Here is a 22619-nt window from a genome sequence, read left to right on the forward strand (position 1 = left end):
GGGAGCTTGACCTTGTAACCACATGGCAGTACTTTCTCTTGGTCTCTGTCATCTGGAGATAGGACTTTTGGGGTTCTGATCAGTTAGCCTTAAAAATCATTTCAAGCAGTTCAAAGCCTTCACAGACTCCAGATTGGCTGCTCAGGGCTCCTTCTGGGAACAGCAATGGAGACTGCCCGAGGTTGCAGCTCAGCAGCTAAGATTTCTTCTCTTCACAGTGGCGGCCCAGGTTCAGTGTTCAATTCCTGGCTTAAAAAATGAGTCCTTTCTGGTTTAATATCTGTGTAAACATTTGTTAATTCTCTTCCCATCCATGAATAGTCTTAAATTTTCCTTTCTCTAAGCACCTGGGAGTTTACCTTTGGTAAAGTTCAAAAGCCAGAAATATTGGCCATTTGGCCTGGCTAAAGTTGGGTAATAAGAAATTTTAAAGGATTTTTTTTTAAAAGAGCTCTATGGTTAAAAGTCAGCTTAATTAAAAGCAGATATTCAATTTCTGCCTTGAACTCCTTGGGAAAAACAGAGGAGGCACCACAAACCCCGTTTTGAGAAAAAACATCTGTTTTCCCATAAAACCCCAGGAATTAAGAATGAATAAGTCCCTCTCAAAATCTAAGGCTCTGTTCTGTTTTGCATTGTGTTATCTGATGTTTATGACTTTGGGGGTATCAAAAATTACTTCACATTATAAGAGAGCTTTGGTGTATAATAGCCAGGTAAAAATGTACTGTTATGAAAGACTAATGGCAGTTATGGGGGATATGCTGCTCTTTGCACATTTGGATCAGAGAAGCATGCTCTTGGCCACCTAAAAGTTATGGAAACATCCCCCCTCCCATACACATACCAAGAGATAAGACTCCCGTGGGGGATAGACTAATCACAGAATGGGCTAACTCTTTCTTTTTGGAATCCAATATCTGATATAAAAATGGGACTCTTTTGTTTTGCCTTCTAGCTGTGCCTGCTTATTAGGCTGTAGAAACTGCAAGTTTTCCCAGGCCCATTCCTCCAAGGCCTCCACCCTGAAGCTAGTAATCCAATTTAAAAACTAGCAAATGAAAAATCTTACATGCACTAAATATTGGCATGTGTTCCAAAATTATGGAAAACTCCTGTGATTCTAACAGGACTTATTGTACATTATCAGTAATAATTGTAATTATTAAGTTATTGTGTGCCACAGAGGTTAGAAAAATTGTCAACTGTGTTTTTGATTGTGGCTGCTCTAAGACTTTGCCATCCACAAACAATTATCTTGTATTAATCCCCTTCAAAAGGTGGTTTTATAATCAAGTATAGTACTTTAACAGGTATGTTTAAATGCAGATTTCTAATAACTTTGAATATTGTAACAGAATAGAGGAAAAAAATTTCAGGACCCATGAACAGTTAAAATGTTCAGAAATATCAAACAGGAGTTAAATGCATGGACTGAACTAACAGAACTCTAAAGTACTCTTTTATCCTTTGTTTTTCAGAGACAAGGAAACTTTTCTTTAAAGCTATTTACAGCTTTTAATAATTAACTATACTCCTATCAACAAAAGTTGAAGCATATTTGCTTCTTTCTACCTGATTTCTCCAGAATTTGGAAACTATTTGTAAGTATTCTTAACTTATGGCAATATAGTTATTTGCATAAGTGCAATAAAAATGGTTTATTTTGCAACAGGACACAATGAAAGAAACTGGTTATTCTACCAAGGCTTTCACTGGAAAGCCTTTCACTGTGCTTTCCTTTAAGGAATCAAACTTAACTTACAGAACCAATAAAAACCCCTTGGTTGGGTGCTGTGGCTCATGCCTTATAGTCACAGCACTTTGGGAGGCCAAGGCAGGCAGGTCATATGAGGTCAAGAGTTTAAGACCAGCCTGGACAACATGGTGAAACCCATCCCTACTAAAAATACAAAAATTAGCCGGGCATGGTGGCATGTGCCTATAATCCCAGCTACCCAGGAGGGTGGGGCATGAGAATCACTTGAACTGGGGAGGTGGAGGCTTCAGTGAGCCAAGATTTCACCACTGCACTCCAGCCTGAGCAACAGAGCAAGACTCTTGTCTTAAAAGAAAAAATATCCCCTTGGTAAAACTGGCCTCATACCTTTTCTATGCAGTCCCTGTACTGGGTTCCTGACCAGTGGTAAGTAAAAAATGTCACTTTCTGACAGGCCCAGGAGCCCCAAGTTATCTTCAAACCTCAAAAGAAAAAAAATCACCCAATTCATATAGGTATTTGAGGATACAAACCCCTGTCTTAGCTCTGCTTTCAAAAAAAAAGTCTTATCTGAGATTCCTTCTATGGAACAAAGTTCCATCGAAGCCAATTTTAAAAGCGTATGTAAAAAATAATTATTCTTGCTGCACTCTATACAAATAATCAGGCCAAGCATAATAAAGCAAAACAGTCATACCACAATTTGTCTTTGGTAAAAATGGGAGACTGAAAAGAAAAAAAATTATGTTTCAAGAACTGTGGTACACCTGTTATTAAATTCTAGTCTCATCAGTTGTTTTAAGTTTTTCCTGCAATTTGGGCTAACTTTTCTTATTCCTGTGAACCAACTAGTGATCTCTAACTGCTGCTCAGAAGAAAAAAGAGGGTTGGGTAATGTAAAAGTTTGAATCAATATTCTAATTTTGGGCATATATTAAAATCAGCTAGCAGCCTCATATCAGCTCAGTTTCAACAATTGCCCCGTTCAAAAAAGCTTTCTTAGTTTGCTTGGGATAATTTTACTTATTTTACTTTACTGTTGTAAAATATATTGCTGTTGTTCTCATTGTGTAAAAAGTAGAACAAGCTTACCAAATGTTTTCTTAAAAACACTTATTAATCTTCCAGATATCACCTTTTGCCTGAACTCAAAAGTTATGAATGGCCCTCACCACACCAGTGCTTTCTAACTAAACTCCTTTCTACCCTGAATGCAAGAAACCCAATAGTTAGGCAGGAATATCATTGCCGCATTCAGCCTAAAAAAGTTACAAAAGATGGGCTTGACACTCTACAACCCTTAGGATTAAGGGTTCTATAAAAGGGGGGGGGGGGAATGTTAGAGGTGTTTAAGCCAGAGCAGCTCCATTTTGAGTAAGGGCTTGGTAAAATAAGGCTGTGACTTGCTGGACTGCATTCCCAGGAGGTTAGATATTCTAAGTCACAGGATGAGATAGGAGGTCAGGACAACATCCAGGTCAGGTTGCAGTAAAGAAGATGGCCAAAAACCACCAGAACCAAGATGGTGACGAGTGTGACTTCTGGGCATTCTCACTGCTACACTCCCACCAGCACCATGACAGTTCACAAATGCCACGGCAACATAAGGAAGTTACCGTATATGATCTTAAAAGGGGAGGCATGAAAAATCCACCCCTTGTTTAACATATAATCAAGAAATCATAAAAATGGGAAACCAGCAGCCCTTGGGTCTACTTTTTCTATGGAATAACCATTATTTTATTCCTTTACTTTCCTAATAAACTTACTTTCTCTTTACGGATTTGCCTCAGATTCTTTCTTGTGTGAGATTCAAGAACCCTCTTGTTGGGTCTGGATCAGGACTCCTTTCCAGTAACACCTTGAAGCTTCGAAGCACGTTCTGGGGAAATGGGAAAACAGTGTGCGATGCTATGGCTCCATCAGGAAGCCTCGGCTTTGTGGCCCTGTTTTAGGAAAGGCAGGACTCAGAGAGATGGACCACCCTTCTTTCTCCTCCTTCATAAGCAAAGCAATTTCAGGGTGGTCCCATTTGCAGATAAGAGGTGGAGTCATGTGGGTGAAATGCTGAGGTCTGGAATGTGGGTTGTCCACAGGCCCTGTGGCCTCCTGACCTGTGGCCTCGGCTGCCTCGCTGAAAGGAGCTGATTGTGCAGAGTGACGCCAACAATGGGTGGCGGTTCAGAGCACTGCGTTCTCCTTGTTAGCCCCCATACAATGGTTCCTTGCTTGTGTCATTCATGTGTTTTCTTTATTGGAGGTGTGGCGTTTCAGTCTGCTGGGGCATCGCTTAGACTCAAGGTCAAGGTCAGCTTCTTCTTCCAGCCCTGAGGTGGGGCTCAGCAGGGCCGTGCACCTTCCCTTTCTGAGTGCAGAGCTTTCCAGTGGTGTCTGCTAGGATCTGAAGTTCCAACACCAAACCAATGACAAAGCTGATTTCCAAATGGCTTTAATGACAGACAATCTGCATACCAATCGACTCGTCTGCGCACTTGCAGGCCCAGAACAATGCAGGAAAATATGCAAAAAGGTCTGAGATGTGATGACAATTGCTTCCCAGTATGCTGACCTTCGGTAAAAGAAACAAAGTACAGTTCTCTTTGGATGAGACATTAATGATCATTAAGAATGGGTACAGCTGCGTTGTGCAAGTGCTTTGTTAAAATACTGTGCAACCATAAAAAACGATGAGTTCGTGTCCATTGTAGGGACTTGGATGAATCTGAAAATTTCATTTTCAGCAAATTGACACAAGAACAGAAAGCCAAACACCGTATGTTCTCACTCATAGTGTAGCAGGAGTGGCCGAGGGAAACGGATCTCTGGGACACTGTATACGGGAGGAAGGAGTTTATTCGGCCAGGAGCAAGGTGGCATAGTTGCCTAACAGCCAAGCTCCCCTAACAAAGGAAGGTTCCTTCTTTATATAGGCTTATACTTTAGATGTTACATGTGGAAGAATCTTAGGTTTATAGCTTAACATATGAAAAGGGTCTCAGTTTACAGTCTAAGGAATTACATATGAAAAGGGCTTCGGTTTGCAGTCTTAGGAATGAAAAGGGGAAGTTTACAGTCTTAGGAATGAAAAGGGGAAGTTGATCTGAGATGCCTGGGTCTCCCTCTTCACCAGGTGGATGTTGAACAACCAGAACACGTGGACTCAGGGAGGGGAGCATCACACACTGGGGACAGTTGGGGGGTAGGGGAGAGACAGCAGGATGTGGGGAGGAAGGGGAGGGTGGGAAGGGATAACATGGGGAGAAATGGTAGATATAGTATGCATCTAAAGTAAAATAAATTTAAAAATATATTCCTTTCATTTTATGTCTGTCCTATAATTATAATGGAAGTGTTGTGCAAGTCAGCCAGTAAGATGTGCAGTAAAATATTTGTGTTTTATAACATCCGCGTGGTTTTTAAAGTGCATTGTCAAGTGGAGTGGCTTTGCCATATTCTTCCTGTGTTACCTCTGACTTCAGCCTCACGGTTGTAAGATGCTGCACGCCGTGTAATCACGAGTATCCGCTGCTCTTTCTCGATATTTATATCATGCACACACTGGCATCTGTGAAAGGGCTCCCTGTGGAGTTCTGAGATTTCACTCTCGTTAATTTGGGGAAAACAGCACTGCACCCTTCTCCATCACTAGGACCATGCCGTCTGCTCTCTTCTCTCCCTCAAGGTTCAACATCTCAAGAAAGCCACGTAACACGGTCAACTCAACTTCTCTGGCAAATGGCTGAAGTGCCCACTGAGGCGGTAAGGCCCGAGGAGAGTAAGAAAACCAGATGCTTCTCCTGAGAAAATGATTTAGAAATGATCCTTTAATTGGTCTTCAAGCTGGTGAAGACCTTGAGGATCACCTGTTTTCAACTGTTTGGATGGGAAATGAGATCTTGGGAGGTGAGGACTTAAATGCTGACCTTTTTCTTCTCTTACCCAAATTTCTATCTAAAGAGTCTGTGGAGTCCACCCTGTAAATCGTAAAATCTCATCAGAGGGGCTTCATTTAACCCTGTATAACATGGCTCACTTCCCTACTTAACTCTGGCATAATGTCACATGACAGATAAAGAAATTAATGTATTTCATCCTAATTATGCTTCTTTGTCATATTTTACAATGGCCTGCAAAGCCATTCTTGGGGGGAAGATTGCATTTGTAAAGAACCTCTATTAACATGAGTAGATCTTCCCTCCTTTCAGGCCTGGTCTCTGCAACCCTTTATCTTGATCCAGACACTCCTTTCTATTGATGCCAGACCTTTAGGTAATAACTTCACTCTTTCAACCAATTGCCAATCAAAAAATTTATGAATCCACCTATGACCTGCTTCAAGTTGTCCCACCTTTCTGGACCAAACCAGGGCTGCTCCTGGGAATGTGGCTCAAGCCTTAGTCACTCATACTTGGCTCAGAATAAACCTCTTTAAAATTATTTTACAGAGTTGGGCTCCTCATCGACAGATGAGGTGAGAGATGCAGGTTGAGCCAGTCCCAGGCTGAGGCAGAGCTGGGAATGGGGACAGTGTGAGCAGGAATGAGAAGGTTCCAGGCCTGTTAGGGACCCTTCAGCCCTGGCATCGCCAGTTCAGCCCTGGCACCACCAATGCACTTGCCTTTGAGGTGCCCTCAAAACTAATTTTCTCTAGGAAAGAGGAGTTGGAAAAACTTCTTCATGACCTTGTTAGGCCCTGGTGACTGCCTGCCCCCAACAGACCTGAGGCCAGGCTGGACTCTCCTCCCTTGGCTGCTCTGGCATTGCCATGGGTGGGAGGGAGAGAGCAGGTCCAAGCTCAGGGCCAGCCCAGCCCGCCCTGCTCTTGGGAAGCCACAGCAGTGTGCATTCATGAGCCATGTGGTGACAACTTAGTACCTCTTTCCCTCACTTTGGGAACCGGGCCTGGGGGACCTTCACCGGGGTCACTTTTATTGAGCTCTAGTCTTTGGTTTCCTCTGATGAAGGTGGAAGATGGAGGGGATGGAGCAGCTAGGGGGCCTGAGCCTGTCACTTCCTGAGAAGGAGGAGGGGTGAAGGTCAAGGAGGCTCTGCCCTGTTTTTGTGTCTTCTGCCTCATCCTTGTTCCTCCACAAATGGTCAGAACAAAAGGGATGGGAGCCAAAGGCACTGGGGCCTTTCTTGAGTCCTGGCTCAAACCAACCAACTGCAAAGGGACAAAAATGGGGAGACATTAAAATATGGACTGGGTATTAGCTGTGATAAGGATTTTTGTTAGTTTTATTAGTGTGATTATGACATTGTAGATATGTAAAAAACAGTGCTTTAATCGGTTAGCGAGAAAATGTTTTACATGAAGTGATAAGACACCTGCAACAGTGCTAAAATATTCCTGATAATGACAGAAGTGTGTGTGTGTGTGTGTGTGTGTGTGTGTGTGTGTAGAAAAGCAAGATGGAAAAATGTGCACAATTACTGTAACTGAAGGACAAATAAGTGGATGTTCATGGTATTCTTCCTTGATTTCCCGGAAGTTAGAACATTTCCATAAATTAACAAAAAGTTAAAAAATATAGTGTACACATGGAGTTCTGAAATTATAAGGGGCTTCAAAGACAGAAAGTCTTCTTAAATTCCTACTGACCAAGGAATAAATGTCCAATGATAAAAAAATTCAGGGAGATAGGGAAGGATGGTATCTTAGTCTGTTTGTTCTGCTACCCGAGACTGGGTAATTTATAAAAAATTTATTTTGCATAGTTCTGGAGGCTGGGAAGTCCAAGATCCAGCCACTGGCTTGTTTGGTGCCTGGTGAGGGCTGCTCTGAGCTTCCACAATGGTGCCTTATTCCTGAGTCCTCTGGTGGGGAGGAACCCTGTGTCCTCACATGGTGAAGGGCAAGAGAGCCAAGTGCTGCAAAAAGCCTCTTTCATAATGTCTTTAATCCCATTTATGAGGGAGCATCCCTTTTGACCAATTACCTCTTATAGGTCCCACCTCTTAATGCTATCACTATCAGTTTCAAAACCTGAATTTTAGAGGGGACATATTCAAACCACAGCAGAGAAGGACTCACGGGAGAAGAGACTGTCACCTGCCTGATTCAGACCCATGGTTTTCTGTCTGCCCAGCCATCTACTTGGGACTGTACCTGAATTCACTCCTATTGGCTGGGTCTTCACTTCATGCCAGCAGCACAGCAGGAGGACAAAGCAGAGGGTCCCGTCTCCTTGGCTCACTGCCATGCTCCCTTTAGCTGAGGGATAAGGACCTTTGGAAGGTCTTCAGCTTTCTAGCCTTGGTCTCCAAGACATTGAAGAATGTTAGGACCTGTGACCTCACAACCAGGAAGGGAGCTGGCATCTTGCCTGAGGTGGGCAGGGTTTCTATCCAGTCTGTGACTGGGAAGGAGGGAGGAGGCTGGTGGGGGGTCTCAAGGTAATAGAGATCCTCTCTCCCATTGCTTGTTATGGTGACTTCCTCCATCCTGAGGACCCTGAGGACTGAAGGGATAGATACTAATTAGAACTCTCAGTGCCAGTGGCCAAAAGTCAACAAAATCTGCTCCCATGGAAGGAGGTGTATTTGAAGGATTCTGGAGAGGTCGTTGAGTTACAGAGCAAGTGCCAGAACTGACAGATCCAGAAGGTCTAATCTCTTCTTAAAAGCCACTTGAAGAGCAGAGCCTTGAAGAACAGAGGCATGTGGCCCCATGTCCCCTTCCACTCTCCCCTGCCCTCAAAGTTCCAGGGTCATGAAGAACAGGAAACAGATGACACAGGGTTCAGCCTCCTTTCCCCTATATCTTCTTTCTCAGCATCAGCCCAATCTCTCTCTGGAAGTGAGACTTTCATCATGAGAGGAGAACATGGCTGCATTTCCATGTTACCATCCTCCCAGCTCTATCTCCTAGAGTTTCTAGAGCTTTCTCCATCAGTGCAGTGACAAAACCTCAAAGGAGTCACTCTGGTTGGCTCCCCTGGATCCCATCTCACCCCTGGACTGACTCCTATGTTCAGGGCTCAGAGTAGGGTACCTGGTCTAGACTGGGCCCGGGTGAATAGTTCTCAAATCTCAGCTCAGTGGTAGAGAGGGACAAAGAAGTGTTCCTGAATGTACAACAGTGTCCCTGAGACCAGATCAGGACCCTAAGGATGGTTTGTCCACCAGGGATCGTTGATTCCATTTTTTTTTAAATTGCTGATATGGGGGTCTGAAAACACTTTCACATTTTAGACATTTTTTTCACCATGAAGTTTTTGTTTGATTCAAAATCAGTTAGCTGGGTTTTATGTTTATTATTACATTTTAACTTCCCTTGAAATAAGCTCATGGATATTATAATGTGTGACTTCATTGATGCTTGAGAATTCAGGTCTGTTGAGTTTATATTCTAACAACTAAATGACTGGGAATGATACATGTGGCTCAGGCTTTCTTTTCCTCAGAATTTCATAAAATTAATATTTCATTTTTTGGAGTAGTTTTAGGTTAACAGAAAAATTGAGCAAAAAATTCCATAAAACTCCTCATAAATTTTAGGGAAATATTGAATGTTGCTGTGGAGAAATCTGAGGCCAATGTGATTACACTTCCCTGCTGTGTGAGATTTACTTTGCCAGTTGAACACTTGAAGTATTATTTCTTTATCTTGAAGTTCAATAGCATAATTAGGGTTTATCTTGGTGTTTTTATTCCCTATTAGGTTTCACAGAAAAAAAAAGGTATATTTGATGTGCAAATTTAAACTTTTAGTTTCAAGAGCTTTTCTTATCTTAATCTTTGCATGTACCGTCAGGTATCTGGTTCTTGACTCAGGGACACTAGTTTTTATTATATTGGACTTTCCTTGTCTGTCTTCAATGTCTAATAGCTTTTCAATGATTAATGTTACTCCTTCGTCGTTTTCATTTCTATTTACTATGTTTTTGTCTATGCACGTCATTTAATTCCTAGAAATATCTATGTTATTTCTGGTTTCTATTATCGCTATTGTGATATTGTTAGATCCTCAATTTAATTATTCACCTCTATATCAATTCTATTGTGTTTTGTTCATCTTTGGGCTTTTTTGTAATGTGTCAGTTTTTCCATCCCATGAAGAATTGAGAGGACTTTCCTCTGACTTTTGTATTAAGGCTCCTCTGTGTTGTTGTTTTGGTTGGCCTTTTGCCTGGTATTCTTTTCCTTCGATTGCTATTGTTTTAATAAGTTTGTGCTAGTCAGCATATTTCTTTTCTCCTTCCTTGTATTTGAGCATGTCTCTCAGATGTTATTATGATACACAGTGAAAGACTACTTGATTCTCTCCCAATCTTCTTCAAGTCAGATTTGTTTTCTCCTCACATTCCCATACCCTATTCTAAGCAAGAGTTTGAGGCCTGGATTGTATAGACTGCCTCGTTTTCTGTGGCCTAAGGAAACAGAGTTGGGAAAAGAGGGTGGAAAAAAAAGATGCTGTAATAATGTCACATATTTTTGAATTTCCAAGTTCATAGAGCAAATCTCTCTCCCGGAAAACATGATAAGAAAAAATAGAGTGTTTCAGCCTACTGGGAAGAGATGAGATTATTAGACGGTGCATATTTGTGTAACCAGACTCCTCAATTAAAGATCATTTTCAAAGCACATTTGCACTTGTTTCTTCTTATGAAAACATCATGTAGAACCTTAACTTGTCAATGTACATGTGACCAATTGTTTCAAAAACAGAAGTGATGCTGGCTATTGTAGTGTAAACTATTTTCTAAATGAAAAACTTAAAGGAATGTAATTAGAGAAGTATAAACAGTGGTTAATATGCTGCTTCTTGCAAAGACATATAACAACTTATAATCTTTCTTTACGAGTATATGTTGTTAGTGTTTAATCAGGCATGTGAATGTATTTAGGTGTAAGCGATTCTATTAGCTGGGAAATTGCATTACTATTTGCTGGTCTGTTTATGTTATATTGTTATTGGCACTCTAAGTTTCATTTTTTCTCCAAGCTTCTTTTACTCTGGTCTCTGTAATCTGTATAATTGTCTTTTTTAACTTTTATCTTTAGAAAGTATTGAATAGAGATACTGGGAATGATTAACTGTATCAGAATCACAAAGTTCTAGTGCTTTTCAGATTAATTATAGAGACATTACACTGCTGCTTTAAAAGGCAGAAGGACCTAGGTCCATTATGGAGGGCCACAGTAGGGTTGTGGCCAATGGTCCTTACTGCCCAGGGAGGATCCATAAGAGATGTCTATGAAGACCTGCTGTTAACCAGACCAAGGCCACGCAGTGCATGACATCTTCTTGGACTCATCAACCTTGACCTGAATGGTCCATAATAGCTCTGCATTTCAGAGATTCCTCTACTATGAATTCTAAGTGTTGGTGACAAAAGTGAAATGTCAAGGGGGAATGCTGTCTATTCTGGGGAAGTAACGGTGGAAGATTTGTAAGAAAATCTCCTAAAAGCTTTCTGTGTCCATCTAAACATTTATACACACTTCATTTCTTTTTTCCTTCATTTATTTTCCTTGTCTTGTCATAGAGTACGTTTTCTGAGAAGATCAGGTTACTATGTTACTGTTACAGGAAATCAGATTGATTATACATTTCTATAAGCAATAAAACAAAAGCCTTTGGCATCTCCCTTCTATTCTCAACAATTAATAAGTTTAGAAGCTCAGTGATTTTGTTTGTCTGTGTCCCTACCCAAATCTCATATTGAATTCCCACATGTTGTGGGAGAGACCCAGTGAAAGGTAATTGAATCATGGGGGCAGGTCATTCCCATGCTGCTCTTTGATAGTGAGTAGGTTTCATAAGATCTAATGGTTTTACAAAGGAGAATTTCCCTGCATGAGCTCTCTCTCTTTGCCTGTCACCAGCCATGTGAGACATGACTTGCTCCTCCTTGCCTTCTGCCATGATTGTGAGGCCTCCCCAGCCACGTGGGACTGTGAGTCCATTAAACCTCTTTTTCTGTATAAATTACCCAGTTTCTGGCATGTCTTTATCAGCAGTGTGAAAATGGACTAATATACTTAGTTTTAAAACAAGTTACATAAAGTTGCAGAGCTCTTTAAGAAAGCCATGATTTACCCAGACAAATCAGTACTGATGTGTTAACTGAACTCAATTAGATTTTTCTGGGCTCTGTTTTATAGAGGTTTGTTAAATAAAAATAAGAAATTCAATAAAAATATTAACAAATGGTTTTGACAAAGCCGAATATAATACACAAAACATATTGTAATACAGCTTAAAACTTAAAAAGAAAAAAATAACAGCTTCAAGATAATTAAGTACTAATTAAGCGCAAAGAGAACAATCATCCGGGCTAGATACAGTAATATCTTTCTAGAAATATTACTTATGTTACCCAGTTCTTCCTTACACATCTTATTGGCTAATTGAGAAAGCAATGCATTTTAAAATCACGTTGAAATGACTTAATATGGTAACTGGAGGCAGTGAAAGGTAACTGAGACATCATTGCAAATGCAGAATTTTTTTCAATTTGAAATTGAACATTTAACCAACAATTTGAAATTTTCTATTTTTTTTTAAGTCCAGTAGCTCTTGGAGGTGAATAGACCAAATGACTCATTTTAATAGGTCTCATCATTAATCTCTGCTTATAAAATTGGCTTCATTGCCTTTGTGTAGCTGAGACTGAAATCCAGAGCTGTTCTGGGGCCTTCAGGTAGTCTAGGCATTCAGTGCAAACTTGTCTTACACAAAGAGGTCTGCAAAATATTCTGGCTGCTGTCGTTTGAATGTCCCCTCCAAAACTCATGTTAAAGTTTGTCATTGTGATGGTATTAAGAGATGGGGCCTTTAAGAGTCAGTTAGGTCATGAGGACTCTGCCTTCATGAATAAATTAATGCCATTATCATAGGAGTGGGTTTGTTGTCTCAGGAATTCAGCCCCCTTCTCTCTCTGTCTTGCGCCCTGCCTCACCATGTGATACCTTCTGCCATGTTAGGATGTAGCAAGAAGGCCCTCACCACCTGTGGCCCCACAGTCTTGGACTTTCCAGTCTCTAGGACCCTGAGACAGACAAATCTCTCTTCTTTATAAATTACTTAGTAGTCTATGGTATTCTATTATAGCAGCAAAAACAGACTAAGACACTGGGCTTTTACTTTTGATTTCCTTTCTATTGATTTATACTAGGCACATCTAATTTCAGCTCTTGGAGCTGGCTGACACGGTCAATTGAACTGAGGCTTTGTGGTGAAGAAACAAGAAAATAGGGAGAAAAAGCCACACTTCGCTTTGGTGAGAAGCTAAGAATGAATTTGATTCCAAAATCAAATTCATGCCAAAAATACAGGCCAATGCAATCATTTAGGGATAACAAACCTGGAGTTTTAGACATGAGTGGAAAGGTGCTGAAGGGTCCAGAACATGCCACTCCAAAAAAAAAAAAAAAAAAACCCTCTTTGACGTAAGGATTATTTTGAGCTGAAGGCAGTTGAGAATCAACAGATGCAGGAAAAATTATCTACCCTTTTGTGCCTAAAAGCAATGCATAAACTTGTCTTTGTGAAAATGACATGAATTTTCCCCTCTCCTGAACAAGGATGAAGAGAGCTACCTTTATCACCAGAGATGGAGAGCCAGCACCAAGACAAATCAGTATAAACAGACCTTATAAAATAACGCTTACTTTCATTCGTTCCCTGATATATTTCCTAGTCACCTTCCGGAAAGTTATCACCTCTAGAAGACTAAAACCTCTCTCCTTTGTCTAATCATTTCCTTACAGTTTATTGCCTTTTGTTAAAATGGTATGTGATCTTTTAAGTCTAACTGTTTATTGCCTTTTGTTAAAATGGTATGTGATCTTTTAAGTCTAACTACTTCTTTTTTTTTTTTTTTTTAACTTTTTTTGTGTGTGTGGAGCCCTTGTGCACACAAAATTCAAAATATTAATACTACCTTTATGCTTTTCTCCGGTCAATGTGTCTTTTATCAGTTTTGTTCACAGGCTCAAGCCACTGAACCAAAGCAGGTGGAGGAAGTGTTTTTGTCCCCGCAGTGCCCACTGTAGCTCTGTTTGTGGAGCGTACACCTCTGTATGAAAATTTCCCTTGTTGTTTGCCACAAGACACATGAGCTGAAGCTGAAACTCTGAATCGGGAAATACAACTTGACTCACTTTCATGGAGCAATTGGGGAATGAAACAACTTTGCATGCTTCTTTGAGGAGTATGTCACGAGAGCTCAGAGGCTGCTGTTATCGGCTGAGCATTGGTGTCAAAATTTTGATTCATGTCCAAATGCTTCTGGTCTCATCCCAGACTTGTGAGGTGTGGTCTCCATAGCTCCATTCCCAGTTCCACATTATTTTCTGCAGGCTGTGCAGTGTGCTCTGCTGCACTAATCACCTTAGCCCCCTGTGTGTGCTCTTCCACTTGTCCTGGAAACAGCACACTCATGTAGCCGTCGTCTTTGGTGATGTCTGGGTCATGTGCTGGTATTATGCTCACTCTCATTTTGATGATTTGAACTCTTATAACACATTGTTTAATACATGTAAAAATGTAAGACAAACTTTCATGTTTCAGTTATTTAAAGATAAACCACTATATAAAGTCCATATCTATTCAATAGAATATTAAGCACTTCAAATTCTCATTTAAAGATATTTATCTTTCTTTGTCTGTAAAGTTATAACTACTAGTTAAAATGCTTATTTTGATAATTTCAGACTTTCACAAACATTGCAAAAATTGTATAAAGATTTTCTGAATATTCTTCCCTTACACTCCCAAAATGTTCCTACATTAGCATTCTCTTTCTCTCTCCTCTCTTCTCTTCTCTGTTCTCTCTCTTCCTCAAGGTTCTGCAATGACTGATCCTGACACTTAAGATATGAGATTAGGTAGAGCTTTGGGAAGTTCAAGATCCCTTATCATTTTATCTGCTAATGTCTTTTGCTCAAGTGACACTTTTTGCTTCAACTGCTTTTGTTTGCCTTACTAGTTTCACTTGTGGGATTTTTTAAAAATGCATTGTGATTGATAGAGTTAAAATTAACCTTTCTTGACATAAAGCACACGCGTTCTTTGCATTGGCCTGCTATGTTTAGTACTGCCATGCCAGTGGGTTTATACCACCTACAGTTTATCTTGTTATAACGCATCTGACTGCTTTAATCTCTGTGGGATACCTGTTAAGAATTTGGGTTCTGAAGTCCGATTATTCGGATCTGACTCTTGGCCTTCGTCCTGAATACTGGACAAATATCTTCACCTCGCTGGGCCTTCCCTTCCACATCTTTCAGATGTGCATATGGTAGTGCCTATCTCATAGGATATTGTGTATGCATAACGATGAGACAGACAGATAGGAAGTGTTCAGTATGTTATGTGCTGTTACATTAATCTAAAAAGAACACTGGCTCAAATTTGAATTATCTTCTGTGCCTAAAATGTCTATGGCCTTTCTCTTATTTACTTGCAATTCTCTACTGTTTGGTTTTCTCATGGGCTCTACATTTCTAAGCTTTTATTTAGTCTTCATTAATTTAGTGAAGTTTTTCTTTGATTTACTCAAAATAATGTATTTACCATAGGAAGTTAGCAGTTAAAGAGAATTGCATTATATGTTTGATCTTTACATAATTAAAACTTGAGGATTTTATCTTTTCAGTTTTTATGTAGGTTAGTCGTCCCTCAGTATGGCTAATGTGGGTGGTGTCTTGGATTGAAATATCTTCTTTCCTCAAGGGTACAATCCATTTTAAATAGCAATTTCTGTGGTTTGTAACCACTCACTTGATAGAAATGTTTCCTTTGATCTGGGCTTTTGCAAACACAAGAGATGCATGAGTCGGGCATGGTGCTGGTGTGAGAGCTGCACTTTCTGTAGTGACCTGAAGCCTGAGCGCACCTCGACCTCCAGTTCCTGCTGCCTGGGAGTTGGACCCATTGGAAGGGGTGCATCTTCTTCTTGGCTGTCTCTGTTCAGAGCCGTTCCTCAGGGACTTCGTTGCATTGGGCCCCTGTCAGTCTCAGGGACCTCTCAGTCTCTCTGTTGGCGGCCCAGCAGAGCTCACTCCACGTGTGAAGGCTTTCCCCTGTCTTCCTTCCTGGAAGCTCTTTGAATGCGATCTTGGCTGAGCACTGCATTGCCTCCCTGCCCAGCTGCCTCTGGGCTTGGCTGATTTGCGACTGAAAGATGAGAGAAAAACTTCCAGATGGCATCTGGGCTTTGCTGTTTCTGGTGTGATGTCATTAAAATCTGCCTCAGTCTAGCATTTGTGATTCTACTTTTTAGCATCAAAAAGATATGGCTGTTAGTGCAACAATGCAGAAAATGATATCCAACTTTTATGTGTGTATTTTATTTGTATCTCATAATGGGGTTCAGGACACACTAGCCCAAAGCATGGCGCTTTGACATTTGAAAAAACAGCAGAAGCAGGAAGGTCTCTCTCATCTTCCTCTGCCCTTCTACCCTGAAGCACATCACGAGACCCTCATTCAAGAAGTGCATACCCTTTACCCAGAGAAAAGAAACATTCCTATCTCTGAAGACACAGGGGCACAGAATAATCTGAACACACTGGCCTTGCTAAACCCCTCCTGTCCCCCAAGTTATTACTGTTAGGTCACACCCCCTTTGTCCAGCCATACTTCCCCAAGACTGTCCACCCTTCTTCAAACCTAGCATGAAAAATGTGTTTCCCTGTTTCTTTGGATCTCAATTTCTGAAGACTCCCATGTCACATGCAAATTATGTTAAATACGCTTGTATGCTTTCTTCTTGTTAATCTGTCTTATAGGAGGAGTCTCAGGCATGAGCCTAGCATAGGGTGAGAAAATATACATATTTTTATTCCTTACATTTGTATTTATGTTGAAATGCAAAGACAGGCAAAAATAGAGGGCTTTACGAATTTAGCAGTATTCTAAATTATTAATTTGGAAAGTACTTCAAAATTTGGGGAAGTTTCTAATTACTTTTGGAAGGAAAGGCAGTATTATGTAAGAAAGCCACATTTTCTCTCATGCATTACTAAACTAACAATAGAAGTCATATCATTATGCCTTTTTGTAGCTAACATTGTTTCTGACCCCTAAAAACTGACTAAAGTAAACGAATTCAATGTGAAGTAAACAGGAGGGTGGTGAGATTTTAAGTCAAAGTACCAGAGCAAGAAAGGACCAGTGCTTCAAACAGGGGCAAAAAAAGTAGGGGAAAGTAGAATTAAGCACTCTTGCTTTCAAGTTAGAAAATGTTCACATCTGTTTCAAGCGTTTACTTAAATGCTATAATAATGCCCTAAAAAACTGACATCCTTGAATTTGAAGGTCAGTGAACTATAAATAATGCAGTTACTGCTTTTTGGAATATCTCTATGGATTCATTTAGCACTCTTGCTATTTTGTTTCTTTTATTGTTTTGCTAATAATTTTAAAAATGTAAATGTTTATCATATAAAATATCTTACTGCCTTGGCATTTTTATGGCATGCATCTTAGAATATTATAATTTAAGTTTATCTTGTAAATCATCCTTTGTTGTAGAGAGAATCTGACCAATTCACCCATTCCCCTGGTCCAGTTGCCATTTTATTTTCTCTAGGATATTTCTCTTAGGAGAAATCTCTCGGTAGCTGCCTGCATGATTGGCAAATTGAAGTTGGAATTTTTTATGGTCTGTATTAATGGAACTGATTCTTAGAAATTAATTCCCTTCCTAAGAAAAGTACCCTCTTCATCTCTGCTTTTTGCAAGGAGTCACTGGCATTTGTCCAACAGTCAATGAGAAATTATTATATAATTAGATTTAACTTTTTTCTCAGTTCTTTCTGTGTTTGACATAAACATAAAAAAGAAATGAGTGCAAAAATGCATCAGTAAAATAAAAGCATATTGCAATTATATTCTGACCTTGGCTTTTCCCTCTCGATTTATTTCTCACAGGTTAACTATATTCTAAAGCATACCAAGCTCTTCGTGTTTGCTGCTGGAGTGACTGTGTGCTGCTTTGCCCTTAGATGAAGCAATGCTTTCATAACTTCTGAAGATGCCTGAATGGTCTAAGGTTCTAATGGTTTACGTTTTCTTATTGTTCATATGGATAAAAATATGACTCCATTCCAACTGCCAAGATACATTTGCGTGTTGTCTGTAAAAACTAGCTCTTCTGTTTAAATGAAGAGCAGATAAACAGCATGTAAACAATTAGTCTAATATGTTCAGTGGCAAATTACAAAGCAATGGTTGTGGTAGAATAATCTTGCAGATTTTTCATTCTGGGCTTAAAGAATGCAGAAATTCTTTAATTATATGCTAAAGTGGCGATAACCTAATTACAGTAGTTTTGTTTTTTCCTCAAAGCATTTATTAGTTTACTTGTTTAAAATTTAAAAGTGAATATAAACCTTGGAAGTAAACATGTTTTAAAAGATCAATTAATGATTTAATAATTTGAATTGTTCTCCAAAGATTAGACATGTCAATTGAAAATAAATGTAGACATTTCTTCTCTACGGTCATCAAACTTTTGGCATTTATTAATATGCCTATGTATAAAGGAGATTGGAAGCACAGAATCGACAGCATCTAGCCTTTATTTACAGCAATCAAACATAAGACCTCTACATAATTAACACGCCCTGTGTGCATGCGTGCACATACTCACAGATACATACCCAGACATATAACACACATACATATACACATATATACACACAGACACAGAAACACACAGAGACTCTTCGCAGCCTTTCTAAGTGACTTCCCCAATATAAAACGACCTCCCTGCACACTCCCTCTTCCTTTGTATTGTCTCTCGCTTGCCTTTGCTTTTCTTCATTGCCTGGGATTGCCAAATGCATCCGACTTCACCTTTGTTTATGGACTTGTCTATCTTTCCACTGGAACAGTGCCCAGGAGGACAGGGACTGTTTCTAAATTGTCCACTGCTGTATCCTCAGTACCTAGATCAATGCCTGGCTCATGACAGGTGCTAAGGATTTGTTCAGTGAATAAGTGACCATTCCTATTTGGACTTAGGCTTGTGAAGGGGAAAAAACAGACTGCTTTTCCTCTGCTCTCACCCCACAGTCAACACAGAAGACCTATGATCAAATGTGTGTTTTCCCCCGCATACACCAAGCAATCGATCTGTTCTGCAGCAGACGCTGCTGGGAGTCCTCCAGTCCAGTCAGTGCTGATTCTACCACCTGAGATAACGTCAGACTCCACAGAGTGAGGCTCAGTCCTGCAAGACTGCCTCCACTTCTGGTGCCAATCGCAGGCCCTGGGTTGTTTTACCTGTCTTCTGACTGACCGGCTATAAATCAGCGATCCTGTGGCCTCCTCTTTGGGTTAATTAATTTGTGACAGCTGCTCAGAGAACTCAGGGAAACCCTTACGTTCACTAGTTTATTACGTAGGATATTACAAAGAATACAGATGATGAAGTGCACAGGACCCAGCATGGGAGAGGGGCATGCCACCCTTCAGGAACCTTCATGTGTTCAGCTGTTTAGGAAAATCTCTCAAACCCTGGTTTTCCTCTCCTCCCCCACCACAGCAGCTAGCAACGCAGAAGACTTCCATGCCCTAATATGGCAGGGTTGGTGTCCCCACACAGCAAGCAGTGGCCACCAGCTCTGTGCCCTCCAATTCAGTTCTAACACTGTCTACTTAGAGATAAACTCAGATCCCACAGGTTGAGCCTCAGTCCCTAAGACTGTCCTGCCCTCAGATACCGGTGGCAAGTCCAGGCTCTGAAACTTCTGATTGACTGGCTATAAATTGGGGATCCCAGGACCCCTCTTTGAGTTCAATTTGTTGAAGTCGTACACAGGACTCAGGGGAACATCGACTTGTGTTTCCCAGTTTATTGTAAAGGATATTCCAAGGATACATCCATCAAGGATACAGACAAAGAGGTGCAGACGGAGGTACTGCGAAGGCGCAGAGCTTCCACGCCCTCCCTGGGCATCACACTCCAGGACTTTCCCGGGCTCTGCGATCTGGGAGTTCTCTGAACCCTGTCCTCTTGGGTTTATATGGCAGTTCCATTATGTAGACGTGAATGATTAAACCACTGGCCACTGATGATCAACGTAACCTCCAGCTTCTTTCCCTTCCTCGGGATTAGGAGGTGGGACTGGATGTCCTAACTCTCTAATTATGCCTTTATCTTTCTGGTGGCAAACCATACCCTGAAGCGATCAGTAAACATCAGCAAACAAAAAGACAGAGCTTAAAAGTTTCTAAGGATTAAAAGTTGGATGCCAGGAAAACTGGCAAAGACCAAATATATGTACTTCATAATATCATAGCTTCCTTCTCTGAATTTTTATAAAACTTTAGCTTCACATGTGAAAATAAGTAATTCAAAATCTAAGCTGCTGAAACTTTAAAATATTTTGAGTCTTAAGGAAATGTGATTATGGGATCTGACTCATACAAACAGGAAGCTGTAACGTAGGCAGCTGTAATCTGTATTTGTCCGATTATAGATTAGCCTTCTTCCTTACCTACAGTGTTTTGAAAATGTTGCAAATGACTAAAGGGTGACAAGAAAGACCCTTTCCCTCTTCACTACTGACCTTCGTTATAGATTACCGTCCTTCTTACCTTTCTCACACAAAGACTTTGGCTATCACATTGCCTAAAATAAAATATTAAATGTGTACTTTTAAATTGGAAACAAAAGCTAGCCACAAAGAGAAGGAAACAAGCCACATGGAGAAAAAAGCACACTGTACTAATTAAATTTTTGCAAGTAATAAACCAGTCTTGCATAGAAAATGTTATAATCCTACTAAAACTTCTTGGTTTTCTGCCTAATGAGAAATAAAAAATAAAATCCTTAGCCCCCTATGTGACTAAACAGACCCCCTCTTAGCCAAGAGGACCCCAGAGAAACCTTAAAAAAAACTGAGCTCTCGGCCACAACAATATAGGAGGTCAGATGCACCTCATGATAGCCCCTCCTTTGCTAACTGCCATTAGGCTTTCTTTTCGTAAGATTTAAACAAAAACTAGCCCTCTTGAAAGACTTATTGACTGCTGACTTCAACCAACCAACTGCCTGACACTGCCCCTGGTTTGGTGGACAGCAACTGATTAACATTTCTTCCTGATGAGAGACCACCAACCCTAGAGTGGCTCTGGCCAGTTTAAAGAGACTGCACACTGATGGCTTTCAGGTCCTCTGCTTCACCTTTTGATGTATAGGATCTAATTATAACACATTTAAATGTTAACTCTCCACCCCAAAGTAAATGTGGGATGCATGTTACATATATGTTAGTCTACTACACACGCCTGTTTCTCCCCTTTGTAAATATTCAGAGCTCCTCTTATAACCTATAGAATGTCTATACCTAGCCAACCACTTCAACTGAAGTTTCTGTCTTAGCCTTCCCTCCCTTGAAGTGCCTGCTTCCAGCTTCTGCCAGAAGCTACACTTCCCAGCCTACAGGATGCCCAGCCTACAGGCTGCAACCCTTTATGGGAAATAAAGCTCTCCTTTCCAAATTTATAAACCTCATGATTCTTCAGCTGACACTAGATATAAAAGCAAAACAACATTTAACTTCGAAGCACTGACCCCATTTCTCTGGTGTCTTTGTCTTCTGGATGTCTTTGTCTTCCATTTCCAGCTTTTCACCTGAATAAGCTTTTTAAACTGGATTCTGATCATTTCTGTCATTTCAGGTGACACACATAATTCATCACCTCCTTCATCTTACTGCATTCATTCGCTGATTTACCACGTCTTCCTGTGAGCTCCGAGAGCAGGTTCTGTGGTAGGTAAATTTGTGTTCCCTCTGGCACTCAACTCAGGAACTTGACACTGAAAGGTGCTTAAACATATTATTGAAGGAATGCATTCATCTGTTCAAGTCTTCTTTCCTAAGAACATTTCAGTAAAGCCTATTCTGTAAAAATGTACATCTGTGGACATGTACAAATATTTGCTTGATTATAGCTGGGAGCCAGTGTTATCATTGAAGATTTGTTCTTATAGCACACATTCTCATGAAACCAAGTGTGGACATGATCAGTGTCTGTCCTTGGCCTAACTGGAGAAAGATTCGTTGCTAAAAGATACTGTAATTTGCTAACGCTTCTTAATCTTAAGCGCTTCATGTTATAACTTATATTTGTCACTTTAAAAGAACTGTTTCTTTAGCAAAAACTAGGGCAAAGGTATATTTATAAAGTCATAATGTCATTGCTATTATCTAGTATCCCCTTCAGAAATTTTTTTTTGCAATATTATTAAATTAAACTGAAATACATAGAAAATATAGAGAGCATTTTATTATCTTGGCATTCAAGGTTGTAAAGTGTGAGAATTTTGTATCTTACATATATCTATTCTTTTCTCTCTCCTTTCAAGGCTTACACTTACATATTTAATTTACTATTCTAGATAACTTCTAAAATAGCACGGAACAGGAGTAGGAGAACTGTGGAACAAAAACATCGTTAAACTGAAATTTCTTGACGCCGCCAGCTGAAGCAAGTGTGGCAACAGGAAGGACTAGAAAGTTAACAAGGTATTTTATTTTTAAAATTTTGATGAGCATCAGAAAGAAATCAACTTGGATAATGAAAGTTTCTTTTTTCTTTGCCTAATTTTTCCTTGTAAATATTTAGATACTATTGGCCAGATGTTGGGGACAACCGTGTCTATAAAAAGTCAGGTCATGTCAGTTTGCCTTTATTATGCTGTATAAGTGAAAACTTAGAAAATTGAAAGCAATTATCTTTCAGACGCATTGGTTGTTTTTTGAATATTCTATTAAGTGACAGTTCATTTGCTGGGGAGTAGGGGCTGACAGGATCTGATTTAATGTAGTACAGCATATAAATTATTTAATCATAATTAGAAACCAAGAAATTAGACTTTGCAACTTTCAGTGCAGAAGCAAGGCAGTGCCGCCACTCAAGTTGCAGGCGTGG

At 40.1% G+C, this 22619-nt stretch overlaps 1 long non-coding RNA gene across 1 annotated transcript; it reads left to right on the forward strand.

Annotated features, from left to right (window-relative positions):
* The first annotated feature begins 17608 nt into the window (after positions 1-17608).
* Positions 17609-22175, forward strand: LOC119467569. Its single transcript, XR_005196101.1, has 3 exons — positions 17609-17727; positions 21366-21457; positions 22087-22175. It is a non-coding gene; the product is annotated as an uncharacterized LOC119467569 (long non-coding RNA).
* The last annotated feature ends 444 nt before the right edge of the window (positions 22176-22619 follow it).

The sequence above is a fragment of the Cebus imitator genome, unplaced genomic scaffold (genome assembly GCF_001604975.1).
Source record: "Cebus imitator isolate Cc_AM_T3 unplaced genomic scaffold, Cebus_imitator-1.0 Scaffold14, whole genome shotgun sequence".
Taxonomy (NCBI): Eukaryota; Metazoa; Chordata; class Mammalia; order Primates; family Cebidae; genus Cebus; species Cebus imitator.